The following is a 16,673-nucleotide window of genomic DNA, read 5'->3' as shown; positions in this document are numbered from 1 at the left end:
TAGACAGTTGTGTGGAATTAAGTACATTGCATATTTGTTCAACCGTCACTGCCATCCATCTCCAGAACTTTTTTATCTTTCCTAACTGAGTTTTTGCACACATTTCCCCCTCCCTCCAACCCCTGGAAACCACCACTCTACTTTCTGTCTCTATGTATTTAACCACTCTCTGTACCTCACATAAGTGGAATCATGCAGTATTTGTCCCTTTGTGACTGGCTTATTTCACTTACCATAATTTCGTCAAGTGCCATCCATGTTGTAGCATGTGTAAAAATTTCCTCCTTTTTTCTTAGGCTGAATAATATCCCATTGTATATGTATATTACATTTTATCCACTGATGGACATTTGAGTTGCTTCCATATTTTGGCTATTGTTAAATAATGCTGCTATGGATATAGGTGTAAGAATACCAGTTTGAGTTCCAGATCTCACTTCTTTTAGGTCTACATCCAGAAGTGAAATGTCAGGATCCTATGGTAATTCTACATTAAAATTTTGAGGAATCATTAAAGCACCTATTTTAAGCCATGTCTTCATAATGCAAATATTTGTGATCAGAGCATAATGCAAACACAACAGCTACATTTTTTAAGGACATATGTTCTGCCAGGGACTCTGCTAAGTGTGTTATAATTATGCGAGAGGCCTGATGCACGAAATTCAGCAGCTGCGGCGCCCAGCTTCATCCGGAAGGTCGTCCGGAAAGTCATCTGGACGGTAGTTCGGCCGTTCGGTCTAATTAGCATATTACACTTTTATTATTATAGCTATCATATTATTTAATTTTCCCGAGAACCCTGGGATTAAAGTATTACTATCTCCTTTCTACACATAGTAAAAATGAGGCTCAGTAGAGTTAAGTATATTTCCATTGCCAAGTCTACAGTTGGTAAAGAACAGAGACCACACGCTCAGCTACCTGTAGGCATCGGCCAGCTCCCACGTGTTAACTTTCATCCACCTGCGAGGCTCCCATGCAGCGCCGGGAGGGAGAGAGGGAGCAAGAGGCTCTTCCTGAGGCCCTTCTGCAGGAGGGGCTCTCCTCACCCAAGCACTCCGTTTCCCTTCCACCCCCATTCGGAACAGGACTGCCCCCCTTTCTTTGGAGAGAGATGAGGAAATTCCCCTCTGCTCTCTTGCCAGACTCCACAGAGAGTATTTTCTCTCGAGGGTTTTTAGAGGCAACGGCCTGGACCGTGACTCACGGCTCTTCCGGGCCAGGCTGCATTTCCTCCTGCGGCCGCTGCGCTCTGATCCCGCTCTCATCCCCGGCCAGGTCTGCGTGCAGTTTCCCTTTCGCCTGGGCCCCCGCTGCTTTCGTTCTCTCCTAGGAATGTTTCCGAACCAAACGGCCTGCATTTTAAAATAATTAACACAAACAATGTTTTATCTTTCCCATCGCTTTTAACTTTCTTGGCTCCATTTCTTTCTTTTTTCTTTTTTTTGGTACAAACCCAGAGGTAAAACAAATAGTTTTCAGAACCCAAAGTGACTTCCTAATCCAAAATGCATGCATTAGAAATCTGTGAATTTAAAGGTCCAAATATTAAAAATATAAAGTTTACTATTTTTCTTAAAAAAAAAAAAAAAGGACATGGAGTTATACAAACCTGAGAGCTAATGTGGGTTCTGCCATTTTTAAAGTATCTGATCTTAGGCAAGCTATATAAATTGAAGATAATTACACCTCAAATTCTTTTTAAAAAATATATTTTATTGATTTTTTACAGAGAGGAAGGGAGAGGGATAGAGAGCCAGAAACATCGATGAGAGAGAAACATCGATCAGCTGCCTCCTGCACACTCCCTACTGGGGATGTGCCCGCAACCAAGGTACATGCCCTTGACCGGAATGGAACCTGGGACCCTTGAGTCCTCAGGCCGATGCTCTATCCACTGAGCCAAACCGGTTAGGGCATACCTCAAATTCTTGAAGAATAAATGGACTATATGATGTAGTCCAGCACAGGACCTTGCCTTTGGTGATGCCCAGTACTTAATTTAGTTTAAAGTGAAGAAACATTTTAGAAATTTCTCACACAAAATTAGGTGGGCTTCTGGGGCACCCTTTCCAAAACCTCATACAAAAAGCAAATGTTACAGAGGAGGACCCGGCAATTCTGAAGAAATACAAAATGCTAATTTGAAAAGACATATGTGCCCTTCTATTCACTGCAGAACTATTTACAACTAGAGGCCTGGTGCACAAAAGTTGTGCACAGGTAGGGTCCCTAGGCCTGGCCGGCAATCAGGGCCGATCTGTGGGCCGACGGGCGGGGTGATCGGGGCCCCCGCTCGCACCCACCTTGTCCAGGCGCCGCCCGCTCACCTGCTCCACCATCCCGCCATGGTCCCACTCTCGTCGGGGCCCATCGGGGCCAGCAGCGCCTCCACTGCCGCCCGCGGCCAGCGCTGTGTCACAGACACCCGCCATGTTCCACGCCGCTCCTGGTGGTCAGCGCACGTCTAACTCCCGGTCGGTTGAACTCCCACCCGTGGGGACAATTTTCACATTAGCCTTTTATTATATAGGATAGTCTGTTGCTCTCCTGTGATGCGTCTGAACTGTGCTCGGCTCTTTCCGTTTTACACTGGGCTTCAGCTGCTGCTGTGGGAGTGGACGCCTGACCCGGGCTGGGCTGCTGAGAGCGCTGGCATCTCAGGGCCACCGTGACTGCTCAGAGGAGATTAGTGACTCACACAGAGGCCATGAGCATAACAAGCAGAACTTGGGCTGGAATGCTGGGGGGAGGGGGAGGGGTTCTGTCTGTGGTGCAGGTGTCTTGGCCCAGGGTGAGCCTGGAGCCAGGGCAGCCACAGCCGGCCGCACAGCTTACGCTCTGAACCCGGTAAGGGGAGCCTGACATGCTCCACATTGGAAGAAATGTTTAAAAATAAAGCCAACTCAAAGGACAGCAGAGAGGAAAGATAGACAAACACACATTCTTGCCCTGGCCAGTAGGAGTGCTGTTCCATAAACCGAAAGGTTGCAGGTTCGATTCCCAGTCAGGGCATGTACTTAGGTGTGGATTTGATCCCCAGGGCATGTGCCGGAGGCACCCAATCAATGGTTTTCTCTCTCTCTCTCTCTCTGTGTCTCTCTATCTCCCTTCCTCTCTCTCCCTTTCTCTTTTTCTAAAATCAATAAGCATATCCTCAGGTGAGGATTAAAAAACAAAAAGACACATTCTTGAAAATATTGTTTCAGCCATGAAGCCAGGTGAACTCCTAAAATGTTTGTTTTCTGAGCCATGAAATAGTGCTAGAGGGGACTGGAAAATCAACTAAAAACTCACTCACCTTTTGAAGCAACCCATCTGTACTTCCTTCTTAAATTTTGTGAAGCGTGCTCCAGTTAGGTCTGCCCATCCTTAGAAGCATGTGTGTGTGTGTGTGTGTGTGTGTGTGTGTGTGTGTGTGGTACTTGCAGCCCATGCCTGACTGGCTTTTCCTTGCCATTCTGTGTAACATGATGTTTATGTACTAGTCAAAGCCAGCGATTTATAAAGCTGCCTACCAGCTCACCACTGAATGCTTTAGATTGGGGTTTAGCTTAAGGTGACCAGATTTTAACATTGGTAAAGTGGGACACCATTGACTGGGGGAGGGGTTCTTATTTTTTTTAAAATATATTTTATTGATTTTTTACAGAGAGGAAGAGAGAGGGATAGAGAGTTAGAAACATTGATGAGAGAGAAACATCGATCAGCTGCCTCTTGCACACCCCCTACTGGGGATGTGCCCACAACCAAGGTACATGCCCTTGACCGGAATCGAACCTGGGACCCTTGAGTCCACAGGCCAACGCTCTATCCACTGAGCCAAACCGGTTTCAGCCCGGGGGGCGGGGGTTGTTTCTTGATTAAAAATTTGGTCTATATTGTAATCGCTTTTGATTTTTTTAATAAAAGAAAATTCACTTCTTAGATCATTGATGAATTTGCATCCTCTTTTCTTACTCATTATGTTAAAAATCTAAAAAAAATAATTTAAAATTATATTATAAATTATTATATACATATTGCTTAAAAACACAGTAAGTAGGTACATAATTACATGAACATATTTTATTGTTAGTTTATAAATTAAATTAATTTGATTGTTATAAAGTAACTATATTTTAAAAATTATTTTAATCCTATATTTCTTTCTAAATAATAATAATACTAACTTGTATTATTTTTCCTCTGAATTTGCCGTAACGTAAGTTGTAAGTGTCACTTCCAAGGCTGGCGCTAGACTTTTTGCCACCACTATAAAATATAAATAATACGAGTACTGTCTGCTAAATTCAAGAAAATTTATGTATTTATGAAATAAATAAATAAATTACTTACCTAAATTATCTGAATAGCTGATTTGTAATGACATCACTTGTTTAACTAGCTTACTAGCACGCAGTACGATGTGTATTGTCTGAGAGACAGTTACAAAATGTTTTCGTCGTTGCCAATCCCAAAAAATGCCATTGTTCATTAAGTCCAAACAATGGTGGTCGAATTCTAACAACTGATCAACAATGGGAACTTTGATAAGCAGTTCTCGATAATCAGTTCTCAACAATTATTTGTTATTATTAAAGTTTAACATTATAAAATTAACAAAAATAATATAAAATTCATATCCTGGCTAAATAGCCACATGGCCGCCAAAAACCGTATATTCCCTTCCCGTTCTCCCGCCGTTCCCTAGCTTGTCGTGCATTCTTTCCAAAAATCGGGACTTTTTTAAAACGCCGCGGGACGCGGGACAAATTGTTAAAAATCGGGACTGTCCCGCCAAAAGTGGGACGTCTGGTCACCTTAGTTTAGTTAAACCTTTACAGGAAGATAGCCAGGGCTTCAGAGTTCAGCTGCCCTCTCATTTCTGTTTAAAAGCTATGTCTTCTCAGAGGCACATTGTTTTGTCCTTCGATGCAATTGAACAAACATTTCCCAAATGTCCAATGCATACCAGACACTGCTCAGCGCTGGGTTTCTGCAGACAAACACAATACAGACATTATCCTCCAGAGGCCCATTTTCAGGGGAAGGAAACAGATAAGTCTATGACTGAAAACGATAGCATGATGGTGAGTATCATTCTGACATGACGAACAGTTTCCTAGAGAAGCCCAGATTTGCTCTGTCTGACAGGATTTGAGCAGCCGCCACAGCGAATATATCTGAGCTTGGGTTTGACGTGATAGTAGCATTTTTTAAATGAAAAGAATGGGTTAGAGGGCATTTTAAAAGAACGAGTTATCTTTTTTTTTATTCATACAGATTGTTTATTCAAATTAAGATTAAATCAAGGTCCACTCGTTACATTTGGTTTTTATGCTTTTTAAGCCAAGAGGGACCTATTTTTTATTAATTTTATTATTTATATTTATTTTTTTGTGAATCCTCACCCGAGGATATTTTTCCATTGATTTTTAGGGAGAGTGGAAGAGAGAGGGGAAGACAGAGAGAAACATCAATGTGAGAGGGACACATCAATTGGTTGCCTCCTGCACGAGCCTGGACCTGGGCCCAGCTGGGGAGAAGCCTGCAACTGAGGTATGTGCCCTCGATCAGATTCGAACCCGGGACCCTTGGGTCCGCAGGCCGATGCTCTATCCACTGAGCCAAACCGGCTAGGGCAGAACGAGCTATCTTAACAACAGAACCTCTCCTCAGCTCGCAAGAAGGCTGATGAGGGGTCTCTAAGCCACAAACCATGCACAAGTGGTTAGGCACAGATCACTTGGAGAGATTAGCATCCTCTACTTACATGCAGCGTGTAAATGAATTTGTGTACAAGACAGAATACGGTTCCTGTCTGATTGCACTTCAACTGCTTTTCCTGGGAGCACTTCGAAGGCTTTCCCATTCAGTGGGAGGTACTGCCAATCCTTCAGCGGCCTGGGTAGGGTGTGTGCCCTGCTCTCTGGCTCATTCAGCAAAGCTTTGACAGTTCTACTCAATGTCCCCTCTCTCATCTGCAGATGCCAGTCTCCTAACCCTGGTGAAATCCAGACTTTGGCAGCAGGGTGTATTGGTTTGTTAGAGCTGCTGTAACAAAGCACCCCAAACTGGGTGGCTAAGACGACAGAAACGTGGTGTCTTACACTCTGAAGGCCAGAAGTCCAAGACCAAGTTGTCAGCAGAGTGGGCTCCTTCTGGGAGCTGTGAGGCAGACTCTGTCCCAGGCCTCTCTCGTGCTTTTTGGTGGTTTGCAGGAATCCTGGGCTTCTGCTGCATCACCCTGATCTTTGCCTTTATCTGCACAAGGCACCCTTCCTGTGTCCCTGTCTGTGTCCAAATTTCCACTTTTTATAAGGACATCGGTCGTATTGGGTTAGGGGGTCTGCCCTACTCAGTATGACTTCATTCTAACTTAACTAATTACATCTACAACAGCCCCATTTTCAAATAAGGTCACATCTGTCTGAGGTGCTGTGAGTTAGGACTTCAACATATCAGTTTGATGGGGGGGGGTGCGGCGTGGGACGGGGCACAATTCAACAAATAACATAGGGGAAGATGAAGTACCCCTTTCTCTCCTCCGCACTACTTTGTGTGGAATGGGGGAAATTTATCAACTCTTCTGTCGGGGTTTGCCTTGAAAGAGGCCCCCCCCCGCCCCCGTGAGGTTCCACCAGCTGCAGTAGACAGAGGCACAGACAATTTCAACTGTCCTTCACCTGCTGCGATGAAGCCTAAATGAAAACCAGTCAACGACATGCCGTAGAAATCTTCAAAGGCTATTAAAATCATTCCTTCCACTTTATTGGCTGTAAACTCTATGAATAGTTTACAGGACAAGAATGTATCTGTTGAATTGGCTTTAGAACAATTGGTCCTGTTGGGTGTGTGCGGACCTCAGCATCTGTGGAGGTAAGGTGAGCCCGGAAAGGGTGGGGACATTTCACATTAGCTCCCTCCCCTCCAGGCTGCAACGTGAGCTCTCCAACCTAGCTGAATTCCCTGGTTCATTCCCTATCATACACCCACCCTGAAACAATAAATGTGGTCTGCCTGAGAGGTTCATTTCCTTCCTATTTGCTTAACTTCTTTTTCTTATTCTTTATGGCCCAATAGCAGTGGATTTACTAAGTCAAGAGTGCTTAGCCACTCTGGGCTACATATTAATCGTTTCTATGCTAATCAAAAACGCAAGTTCCATTTTCAAATTGCTTCATTCTAAACCATTGGTTTTATCCCAGGCTCTGTAGACTTGGGAAAGTCTGTGTGAAGGGACTGTGGCAGACAATTCCATTCTGTATCCACCACCTGTGGAGGAGTTGTTGAGCACATGCCTGCATACAGCAAGAGCTCAATAAATGGTGGCTGTTTTTTTTTTTCTCTTTATAGACAATTGCTATCTATTATTCTCTTGCTGAAATATAGGAGCCTCAGAATTTCATAAAATCTTAGATAGCTCAAACAATAATTCTCTTCTATGTAGTTAAAAGGAACAACGTGGTTATATAGTCGGCTTGCCAATAAGGCAGAACTTAGCAGGAAGCCCATCATTATCTCAAGTGTATTTTTAGAAATAAAACATAGACTGGACTCTTGTCTTGTCTTATGCTGACTCCAGGGTCAATCCAGTTTCTGTCTCTCATTATACAATTTCACGAACCCAGCCTCCCACTGGAAATCTCTTTAGGTTTGGTTCCTCATAATGGACTATGAGGATGACTCTCACTTCCCACTCACTGGAAGCCCAGCCATAAAAACGCCAAAATGAAAAAGATGACAAGAACAACTTTCTATCTTCAGATGTCTTGTCACAGGGGACTGTTACGAGTCCCTTGTGAGCCTTCCCCTACTATTCCCCCACCCCCTCCGCTCCCTTTTTAGATCTAGCTTTCCTCTCTGATCCTCACTTGAGAATGGAGAAACACAGGCAACCCACAAACTGAGTCACTGGGGACACTCAGTCGGGGCCAAAGTTTCTGAGTAAGGATGGTACACTGTCTAGCTATGATACTATGCAAGGAGACATCCTCTTACTCATCAGTAATACGTTTTCCACCAACAAGTGTAAGAACTTTCCTGAACACACACACACACACACACACACACACACACACACACACACACACACACACAACAAAGAGCTTTCCTGATTGTTTTTCTTTTGACTTGTTGGAAGTGATAAATGGTGATAACTCAAATAGAAAATAGTAGTGGAGGGAAGCAGTGGGAGAACAATTTACAATTCTGCTTTGTTGGCCTTCATGAACTGCTGCCATTGACCAACTTGGAGAAGACAGCCCCTGCGGACCCACTGTCTGACTGTACCTTGCTGTGACACTAAGTGCTCACCTCCCTGGTTGTGTGTGAAACACAGTTCGCCTCCAGTAGAACGTGGCCCATTGGTAACCTTTCCCACCATTATCCAACCAAAAATAGGAGGAAATATATTTTCACTGACTTTTCTCCAGGTTTGACCATGCAGTAATAAGGTTTGCATGAGCTCAAAAAAACAATAATCCTCAACTAGTTCTAATATTATTTCCCTCTTGGTTAAGACAACTAATCTAATGCCTTCTGTGTGTATCATATATTTCTCAATATAGCATTTTATTTTTAAAAAAATATTTTAAAGTATATTTTATTGATTTTTTACAGAGAGGAAGGGAGAGGGATAGAGAGTTAGAAACATCAATGAGAGAGAAACATCGATCAGCTGCCTCCTGCACCCCCCCCCCCCACTGGGGATGTGCCCACAACCAAGGCACACGCCCCTGACCAGACCCGAACCTGGGACCCTTCAGTCCGCAGGCCGATGCTCTGTCCACTGAGGCAAACTGGTTAGGGCTCAATATAGCATTTTAATTCCAAAAATTAGACTTGGCAAAAAGCAGATGAGAGATCTGAGCATTGCCTTCCCTCCCCGGCCTTCATTATTCCCACTCAACAATCCACATGCCCTCAACAACAGATAAGGATTTCAGCAACAACCCTTGGGACTTTTTCAGCAGAGGTGAGTGCCCTAGGGGGAAGGAAAGAACATGCTAGAGCACATGAAGCTTGATCCAATATACTTAAATACCAGAAAGAAATGTGAAGTTCCTGGTTCAAGATCGCAGACAACCTCCTTTTGTCCTCTTCCCCATATGTCCTTGAAAATAATAGTAAACAAGTGTTTGTTTAGTCATGAGATATTCTCTAACATGAATAAGACACATCATTTAAGTATGTAATTTATACTTGTATTTATTCTCACACGTATGTTATATTATGCTTACAAAGTCACCAATGAAGAATGAAAATAATATAATTTTTTTTCTGTTAACAATGTTTCAGTAACATATAAGCAAATCCTTATTAGTAGTAGCTTAAACAGAAAAGGCCTTATTATCCCCACCTACAATAGATCCAGAGATAGGCAGTCAGGGCAGGACCGATTTTCAACAATAGTACCTGGGACTCAGGTGCACTATTTCTGCTCCATTGTTTTTATTGTCACTGATACATTTGTCACCTCATGGCTGTTGCACCTGCAGGCGTTGCCTCCACACTTCAGCAAGAAGAAGCAGAGCCCTAGCTGGTTTGGCTCAGTGGATAGAGCATCGGCCTTTGGACTGAAGGGTCCTGGGTTCGATTCTGGTCAAGGACACATGCCCAGGTTGCAAGCTCAATCCCCAGTAGGGGGCGTGCAGGAGGCAGCTGATCAATGATTCTCATCAATGATCTCTCTCTCTCTCTCTCTCTCTCTCTCTCTCTCTCTCTCTCTCTCTTCCTTTCCTCTCTGAAATCAATAAAAAAATATTTTTTAAAAAAGAAGCAGAAGCAGAAGCAGAAATGGGTGCAACCTGACTCAGGAGAGCAGAAGCTTCCCCAGAATTCTTCATCTCCCAAATGGATCTGGGATGTGGTTGTCTAAGTATAACTGCAACAATATCTAACACAACCTAGAGAAAAGAAGTGGCAGTGATATAAACAAACTATCTTAATATATTTTAAGACATGATGTAAAAAGTTATAATCTAAAGCAATCCATCAATCAATCAAAGATTGCAGTACATTATTCAGAATTGCAGAGCTAATAATAAGTTGTAAAAGAAAATGAATAGGAAGCAGGTTGCCTCTGTAGTTTGGAAGTAGGGATGATACAGTGAGAGGATATTTTTTCATTTAATTCCATTCTGTTTGAATCTTTTTTATGCTCTGTGCATGTGACACAGTTATAAGAACTGTGAAGAGAGAGAAAAATGTGTGCTGATTTTGTACTTCAAGCAGGTGAAACAGAATAGATTTGTTATAAATATGCCCAATACCTAGCACAGTGCCTACCTAGCACATAGTATATGTTCAACAAATACCTTTGGATAAAAATTGATTTGTAAAGTAAAATTAAATATATATACACTCCAAAAATATCACAAAAGAATACAAAAGTTAAGTTATATTATGCTCTTCAATTTGATGAGACAATGTCATTGTTTCCTTCAAGGATTTGTAGATTGGTTTAAATGCCCACAGCAAGCAAATATTTTAAGTGTGTGTACCTCAATGTGCATGCCTTTGGCCTCTACTTGAAATCAGCCTTTCATAAGCCCTAGGGAGAAACTGTGAAGGCACATAAAAGCTAGCAAAGGGATCACAACCAAAATGAAGAAAGAAGTCAGGAACTGAGCAGGTGTACAAACTCGATCTATTGCATGATTTTGCCAGTAGCAGAGGAGAGTCAGAAAATGGGGGGGATCTAAGCTGACTTTCTTCTCTTCCTGTCAAATGAGAATAAGAATACATACCTGAACTTTATTTTAGAAGGATTCTTTTAGAAAGATGTGAGGAACTATTTGTGCTGTGAACGTCAAACACCATCCATTGGGCTTGAAAAGAAACCAACAGTCACTGACTTCATGTTTGAAAAATAATAAATACCCAACATTAATAAAAAGAAATGGGCATTGAACACAAAGTAATACAACTTTCAGGTTATAATTTAGAATATTCAAATACTTAGTAACTGGTATGATAGTGGAGGGCAACAGAATGTAATTGCTGAAAACCTTAAAAGTGTGTATGCCCTTTGATTCAGCAATTGTTTCTAGAAAGTTCTCCTAAAGAGATAATTAGACAAATTTTGAAAATATCTAATTTTCTTTTACAAGGATGTCTATTGGTGCAGACTTTGTAATACCTAAAACTTGGGAGTAAATATAAATTTCTATAGAAGATTAATTAAGTAAGTTATGCTATCATTTCAAAATGGAACAATATATACTGTTAAGTGGCAAAGATACATTTTAAAACAATATACAAACTATAACCCCATTTTGGTGAGAAAAAGATATATGTATACAAATGCATAGAATAGAGTCTAGGATTATGTAAGTAGTGAACTATAAATGAAATAGTGAAGTAAGCATCTCTGAATGATAGGTTTATTTTTTTATTTGTACTTTTCCTGAATGTTTAACACATTCAAAACATACCAGATAATGGCTTTTATAATTATTTATTTATTTATTTATTTATTTTTAAATAAATATTTATTGTTCAGATTATTACAATTGTTCCTCTTTTTTCCCCCCATAGCTCCCCTCCACCTGGTTCCCACCCCATCCTCTACCCATATCCCCCAACACTGTCCTCATCCATAGATGTACGATTTTTGTTCAGTCTCTTCCCGCACCACCCACACCCCTTTCCCCCAAGAATTGTCAGTCCACTCCCTTTCTATGCCCCTGATTCTATTACATTCACCAGTTTATTCTGTTCATCAGATTTTTTATTCACTTGATTTTTAGATTCACTTGTTGATAGATATGTATTTATTGTTCATAATTTTTATCTTTACTTTTTTTTTCTTCTTCCCCTTCTTAAAGAATATCCTTCAGCATTTCATATAATACTGGTTTGGTGGTGATGAACTCCTTTAGCTTTTTCTTATCTGTGAAGCTCTTTATCTGACTTTCAATTCTGAAGTAATCTTGGTTGTAGGTTCTTGCTCTTCATCACTTTGAATATTTCTTGCCACTCCCATCTGGCCTGCATAGTTTCTGTTGAGAAATCCGCTGACAATTGTATGTGTACTCCCTTGTAGGTAACTAACTGTTTTTCTCTTGCTGCTTTTAATATTCTCTCTTTGTCTTTTGCTCTTGGCATTTAATTATGATGTGTCTTAGTGTGGTCCTCTTTGGATTCCTTTTGTTTTGGGTTCTCTGCGCTTCCTGGACTTGTAAGTCTATTTCTTTCACCAGGTGGGGGAAGTTTTCTGTCATTATTTTTTCAAATAGGTTTTCAGTATCTTGCTCTCTCTCTTCTTCTGGCACCCCCATAATTCTGATGTTGGTATGCTTGAAGTTGTCCTTACACTATCTTCATATTTTTGGATTTTTTTTTCTTTTCTGGTTGGGTGTTTTTTGCTTCTTTATATTTCAAATCCTTGACTTGATTCTTGTGATCCTCTAGTCTGCTGTTGGACCTCTTGTATATTATTCTTTATTTTAGTCAGTGTATGCTTAATTTCTAGTTGGTCTTTTTTCATATCCTCTAGGGTCTCACTAAATTTATCGGCGGTTTCTAGAAAATTCTTGAAAAACCTTATAACCATGGTTTTGAACTCTGTATCCAGTCGTTTGCTTTCCTCCATTTTTGTCATTTGTGACCTATTTCTTTGTCTCTGCATTTTGGCTGCTTCCCTGTATTGATAGAGTGGGCTTGTGTGCTAGGTGTCCTATAGGGCCCAGTGGCTCAGCCTCCCCAGTTACCTGAGGTGGACACTCTTGGTGCACCCCTTTGTGGGCTGTGTGCACAGTCTTGTTGTAGTTAAGCCTTAATTGTTGTTGAATCACTGGGAGGAATTGACCTCCAGGCCACTTGGCTGTGAGAATCAGCTGTGTCTATGATGGGAGAACTTCTGTGCTGAAGACACCCTTATGAGGCAAGACTTGCTTCAGTGGGGCTTGCTCACTGAGTGTGCCCCCTGAGTGTGTCCCTTATGGATCTGAGGAGTTGTAATCTGGGTGGTCCCACTCTGACCACTGGGTACACTGGCTCTTGGATCTCTAAGGAGGTGCTAATTTAGCCTCTGTCTGAAGCCACCCAGCAGGAGCTACAAAGAGATCTGCATATTCCTCTTCTTTGTTTGGGGTTTGGAGGTGCCCAGATAAGGCCCAGCTGTGAAGCAATGCAAGCTGCTGTGGGGCGTGGGCCCTTCTTTTGGATGTTCTGGGTCTCTCTGACCAAGCTGCAGTTTGTTAGGTAATTTTAGATTGCAAAGGGCCAGGGCATTCATATGCAAAGGCCTCTGCGCACAGCTTAGATGGGGCAGGGTCTCAGGGAATTAACAGGGGGGAGCAAATAGCAATGGCTGATCCTCAGCCCTGCCCTAAGAGGCCCAGGTTTCAGTGTCCCTTGGTAATCGCTGTAAGCACCTCTGAGAGAAAGCCGCCCTCGAGTTTTGCCCGCTGCCAGACAGTCCAGTTTCTCCCCGTATGAGTCTGGGTCCCCAGAGTCTCACCTGGAATTGGAGTTCAGAGCAGTCGGGAGCTTTTGTCTCCCTCCCAATTGAAAAAGACAACCACGTACTCAGTTACCAACCCTTCGCGCGCGCCTCCATACCTCTGCACTTTACTTCTGTACCTCCTCTGAGTTTCAGTGTGCTTTTCTCTTTCCTTCTAGTTGTAGAATTTCCACTCAGCCAGCCTTCCTGTGGTTCTGGATGATGTCCGTTTTGTCTTTTAGTTGTAGTTGTGAAGTGGTTGTGTAAGGCAGCAATTTCAGGTGTTTACCTATGCTGCCATCTTGGTTTCTCCTCTATAATTATTTAATAGTAATAAAGTGATCTCAGTTTTGAAGAGAAAACATATCGTATCAAATCTTATCACAACCCTAATGAGTCATCTGCTCTAGCTGCATCTTGACATTCCTTGTACTGCACTGTGTCCCTGACAGCAAAGCAACTGATACCATGAAAACCAGCTCCGCTGGATACAGTTATAAGCTCCAGTTTAACTTATGAGAATCACATAATGGAATTATTTTATACCTTGATATAGTTTTAAAACATAATTTCCCACTCACACTTTTATGATTGCATGTAAAGGACTTTTTCTGCTGGTTTTGAATATACCTAAAGCAAAATATATCTATATTTGAAACCTTGTATTTATAAATCAACACTCATTAAATTGTGACCTTGAACAAATTTCTTAACCTTTCTGAGGTTCAGCTTTATCACTTTAATAGTGGCTAATAAAATGATCTATCTCTTAAGATTTAAGGTATGAGATGTATTTCTAAACACCTGGCACAATTCCCGATACAGAGACAAATGTTAGGTATTGTTATCAATGGCTATGTTGGTTACTCTCCTCTACTCAGACACAGCTGAAGCTCTAGTAATAAGAGAATATGTAAGATCGAGAAGAAGAAAACTGAAGTTTTTATTAGTATATATCTACACGTCTTCGTTATGTTAAATACAAATAGATGTTCATGTTGATGCTAAATAGGAATGAAGGAATTAATGGGAGAAAGAAGACATGATTCTACAATCATAATTTCCTGGGTACCATCAAAGGAATTCTTAGTATATAAGAACTTGAGAGTCATCTTTTCTTGTCATTAGTCAAAACAATGTGTTTTAAAGTGTTTAACAGTAACCATCACTTAGAAAACTCTAATGAAGTCAGCTCACCTTTTAATAGTAGTTAAGCAATAATTTAATTAAGGTGTTTATTTAAGTAGATTACTTACCCATTTTCGTTCAAAAGTCTTCCTCAATAAATTGTATTTAAATAGTTTTAATACTCAGGCTTGCCCAAAGTTTGCTGGTGATTTTAGAAAAACACAGGGTGTTTTTTCTTCTTCCCTGTAAAACAGCACTTGAAAGTGCTCTTGTAATTCAACTCCCAACTTCTGAATTTCAAATGGAGAGCAGGGGATTTACCAAGTATGTGATGAAGAATCATGTTTTTCATGTTCTTTCATTTTGGCAGGAACTCTTGTTTCAATTGAAAACACTCCCTTACCATTAAAGAAACCCAGAGGGCAATCATGAGTTAAGACCTGGAAAATAAAACTGAGAGGAAAGACTGGGACAACATGTGGTTGTCATTTTCAAGGCAACAGAGAGGGGAAGTGGGTTTCCACTGCTAGCTAAGCAAAGGCAAGCCCGCATACCGCGTTAACAGTGGAGGGCAGTTCACACACAGAGAGACGGTGGTTCCCTTTTTTCATTCATCGCGAAGCAGGTGCTGACTTGCCCTGGAGTTAGGACTGCTTAGTTTAGGATCTTCATGTCATTTTATATTTGAGGTGAAGGTTTTCCATTTACGTGTGTGGTCTCTCACGATCCCTCTGAAAGATGCTGCCATCCCACACACTCAGGCTCCTCCTCCACAAAGAGGAGCCTTAGGAGTTGTGAGACTTCCCCAAGGCCACAGTTAGAAGTTCAATAGGAAATCACTACCCCTAATAATCTTACAGATTATTCCATCTGTCAGGCCTACAAAGGAAGAAAGAAGTTAGAAAGGAAGAAAACGAGGGAAGGGAATGAGGGAGGGAGTGAGGGAGGGAGAGAGGGAGGGAGAGAGGGAAGGAGGAAAGAAGGAAGAAAGAAACAAAGAAGGAAAGAAAGAAAACAGAAAGAGTGGTATTTTTGTTTCAAAAATATATTTATGACAGTAGGTTATAAAAACAGTACTTGTGGAAAGCACTATATAATTCTCCCTGCCTTCTTTATAGCTTGGGGTCACCTATCTTGTTTACCAGTAATCTCCCTTCATACACCAGACTTAAAAACTGCTTCATCCAAACAAACAAACAAACAAACAAACAAACAAAAAAACCCCTGCTTCATCCATGCTCAAGCAAACAAGACACAGACCTAAGATTTCATAATGTTTACACGGGGATGGCAAGTCCCCTTCCCCCTCGCGGCAGTCATTGCTGGCTAACTACAGTGCTCTGGCCACCTAACCTGGGTGAAGCCTGGGATCCTCCTCACTCCAGATGACTAACGTCAATTGATTGGGGAAGAAACCTCTTTGTCATCTCCAATGTAGAGCATAGTCCCTCAAATCTTGTAGCTCCTTCACCCCATAACATTGCCTCTGCCAGTTATGTGATCTTTGGTACTTTTAATCTTTCTGAGATTCCCTCCTTACCCATAGAATAAGGATCATATAATTATTCCACATTGAGTCTGTAATACGATAATGTATATAAAAACGCTATGCAAACATAGAAGAACTATTATTATCTTTAACATTATACAATCATTTGTTTTCCACTCATTTTAATGGTTCCCATCATAATTCACTTTCTCCTTCAAAAAATGCTGGCCTGGCTTACACACAGTAGTGCGTCAGCTAGTATAGTACCTGCTTAATTGGTTCTCCATAAACATTAGCAGGCCCACTGCCCATTCCTGACTCCTAGTAATGTTACTATTCATCAACTGTTGGTTTTCACAGTGTACTTGGCCTCGGTTAGACAGATCCCAAAGCATAATGTCCCAAAGAAGGGTTTAAAAATATCGTGACTGCCTTCACTACTCATTCACCGCAGGTCTCTACAACATACTTTAGCTCCCAGAGGGGAAAACCCTGGAAAGGAGTATGCTGCAGGGGCAACCAGCCCTCCCCCCCATAACAGAGTGATGATAGTCCTGCTGCTCCTCTAGTGAGAGCAATAAACATTGATTGAACATTTCCCGTCTGGTCACTAATCTTTAC

The sequence above is a fragment of the Cnephaeus nilssonii genome, assembly GCF_951640355.1.
Source record: "Cnephaeus nilssonii genome assembly, chromosome: 14".
In the NCBI taxonomy this organism is placed as follows: domain Eukaryota; kingdom Metazoa; phylum Chordata; class Mammalia; order Chiroptera; family Vespertilionidae; genus Cnephaeus; species Cnephaeus nilssonii.
This window is presented reverse-complemented; position numbering follows the sequence as displayed.